The sequence below is a fragment of the Gossypium hirsutum genome, chromosome A08 (assembly GCF_007990345.1).
Source record: "Gossypium hirsutum isolate 1008001.06 chromosome A08, Gossypium_hirsutum_v2.1, whole genome shotgun sequence".
Classification (NCBI taxonomy): Eukaryota; Viridiplantae; Streptophyta; class Magnoliopsida; order Malvales; family Malvaceae; genus Gossypium; species Gossypium hirsutum.
Window position 1 is genome coordinate 113,566,611 of NC_053431.1, and position 3,304 is coordinate 113,569,914.

Consider the following 3,304-nt stretch of genomic DNA (forward strand, 5'->3'; position numbering starts at 1 on the left):
ACCGGAGAGTCTATCTAGGAAGCAATAATACATATGTCCATATAATCTTTCCAACATCTGATCAATGAATGGTAGGGGAAATTGATCTTTTCTTGTGGCATTGTTCAATTTCCTATAGTCAATGCAGACTCTCCATCCTGTGACTATTCGTGTTAGAACTAATTCGTTCTTCTCATTAGCCACGACAGTCATGCCTCATTTCTTAGGAACAACCTGCACAGGACTAACCCAAGAACTGTCAGAGATAGGATAAATAATTCCAGTATTTAAAAGTTTAATTACTTCAACTTTTACAACTTCTTTCATGTTACGATTCAACCGTCTTTGCGCTTGCACACAAGGTTTGAATTCATCTTCCATTAGGATTTTATGTATGCAAAAAGGAGGGTTAATCCCTCTTATGTCAAAAATATTCCAAGCTATGGCTCTTTTATGCTCCTTTAAAACTTTGAGTAACTCGTCCTTTTTGGTTAGCTGTAAATCTGAAGCAATAATTACTGGTAATGTGTAACTATCTCCAAGAAACGTGTATTCCAAGTGATCTGGTAATTGTTTTAATTCCAATTTAGGTGGTTCTTCAACAGAGGGTTTTAATTTTACTTCATTGTTTACCTTAATACCTTCGTAGTTCTTCTGTCTCAATGAAGGTTCATTGGAATTCAATTCCGCTTTTATCTTACCTATCTCAAAATCATCATCATTTACCTCATCTCATTGGATAAGAAACAGTTCCAACGTGTCCTTATGTATGATTTCCTGCAAAGAGTCCTGAGTAGCATGATCCATAGAGTTAATATAATAACATGAGTCATCCTGTTCCCTAAAAAATCTCATAGTATCACAAATTTTGAAAATAATCTCTTCTTCACCTACTCGAAGCACAAGTTTACCATCACCCACATCAATGACAGCCCTAGCAGTGGCTAAGAATGGACGGCCTAAAATTAAAGGCACCTCAACATCCTCATCCATGTCAAACACAACAAAATCAATAGGGAATATAAATTTGTCTACTTTTACAAGTATGTCCTCTATAATACCCCTAGGATATTTAACAGATTTATCAGCTAGTTGAATACTCATCCTAGTGGGTTTTGTTTCCCCAAGACCAAGTTGTTTAAACATTTTATATGGCATCAAATTAATACTAGCACCTAAATCAGCTAGTGCCTTCTCAACATTCAAACTACCAATTAAACAAGGAATAGTAAAACTCTCTGGATCTTTCAGTTTGGTTGGCAGTTTATTTTGGAGTATAGTGGAGCATTCCTCGTTGAGTTCCACTATAGATAAATCCTCAAACTCCCTTTTATTTGTTAGAAGCTCCTTTAAAAATTTTGCATATGTGAGCATCTGCGAAATAGCTTCAACAAAAGGTAAATTAATATGTAATTGTTTAAAAAGTTTGAGAAATTTACCGAGTTGTGCATCCATGCGGTTTTTCTTCAACTTCGCTGGGTATGGGATTGGTGGTTTATATTCCCTCAACATCGAGTTTTCATTATCTTCGGTTTTTTCCTTCTCATCTTCTTTTTTATCAGCTTCTGGTTGCAGCTTCTTTTCAGATTCAACTAGCACCTTCCTACTCCTTATTGTAACTGCCTTCACATGCTCTTTTGGGTTGGGCTCGGTATTGCTAGGTAGGCTTCCTGGTGGTCTCTCTGAAATCATCTTGGCCAACTGTCCTTTTTGATTCTCAAGTCCTTGAATTGATGCTTGCTGATTTTTAATTGCGGTTTCAGTATTCTGAAAACGAGTTTCCGCTACTGAGATGAATTTTGTCATCATCTTCTCAAGGTTTGACTTTTTCTCTGGCTAGTACGGTTGTTGTTGAAAGCCTAGAGGGGGTGGTCGTCTTTGATTTCCTTGGCCTCCCTATGAAAAATTTGGGTGGTTCCTCCAACCTGCATTATAAGTGTTACTATAAGGATTATTTTGAGGTCAATGATTATTACCCATATAGTTCATTTGCTTATTCTCCATGGTAGGGCCGTATGATGGATAGTTCAAATTGTTTATTCCACCCCCACTTGCATCACATTGCATTATTGGATGAACTTGTGAGGAGCCAAACAAACCATCAATTTTTCTATTCAAAAGTTCTACATGATTAAAGAGCATAGTAATCGAATCGACGTTAAAAATGCCGATTGCTTTTGTTGTCTTTGTCCTCATGACTTGCGACTAATAGTTATTCGGTGACATCTCTTCCATAAATTCATAAGCCTCTTTAGGTGTCTTATTATTAATAGTCCCACCAGTGGCTGCGTCAATCATCTGTCTAGTTGAGGGATTCAAACCGTTGTGGAAAGTTTGAACTTGTAGCCAAAGGGGTAAACCATAGTGAGGGCACCTTCTTAATAGGTCCTTGTATCTCTCCCATGCATCATAAAGTGTTTCTAAATCCATCTGCACAAAAGAAGAAATATCATTCCTTAATTTAGCTTTTTAGCCGACGAAAAATATTTTAGTAAAAATTTTTTGGTCATTTGTTCCTAAGTTGTGATTGAACCTTGTGGTAACGAGTTCAACCACTGTTTGGATTTGTTCCTCAATGAGAATGGAAACAATCAAAGGCAAATGGCATCGTCAGAAACACCATTAAACTTGAAAGTGTCACAGAATTCCAGAAAGTTTGCTAAATGAGTGTTTGGATCCTCGTCCTGCAAACCATCAAACTGAACAAACTGTTGTATCATTTGAATCGTGTTAGGTTTCAGTTCAAAATTATTTGCAGCAATAGCAGGTCTAACTATACTCAATTCAGCTCTTGTTAAAATAGGTTTAGCATAAGCATACATAGTACGAGGAGCAGGATCCTGATTTACTGGGTTTGCAACAACCACAGGAGGTAATGGATTATTTTGATTATCAGCCATCTCCTCGGTTGTGGTTTGAATACCGCCCTCTTTCCTTTCGTCTATGTATCGTAGACTTCGCCTTATTTCTCTTCGATTTCTGTGAGCTGTGCTTTCGATCTCATTATCAAAGAGTAAAGGTCTTGACGGGTTTCTTCTAGTCATAAACTATAAAAACCTACCAGAAGTAAATAAAAGAAAATTTAATAATTTAAGCAAAAATTAAATTAAATTGCAATAAAAATAAAAAAATGGCTAAAGTAATAAAAATTAAGCGTTCCTAATATCTTAGTCCCCGGAAACGGCGCCAAAAACTTGATGGTCGTGAAACTAACTAAAAATTTGACTTAAGGCAAGCGCACCTATCGAACAATAGTCTAGTTATGGTGAGACCGAAAATATCGTATCCACGAGGACTAAAAATACTAGTAATTAATATATTTTTA

At 36.4% G+C, this 3,304-nt stretch overlaps 1 non-coding gene across 1 annotated transcript; it reads left to right on the forward strand.

The window, feature by feature from the left end:
• The first annotated feature begins 2,335 nt into the window (after window positions 1-2,335).
• Window positions 2,336-2,442, forward strand: LOC121205521 (small nucleolar RNA R71). Its single transcript, XR_005900597.1, has one exon. It is a non-coding gene; the product is annotated as a small nucleolar RNA R71 (small nucleolar RNA).
• Window positions 2,443-3,304: the final 862 nt, after the last annotated feature.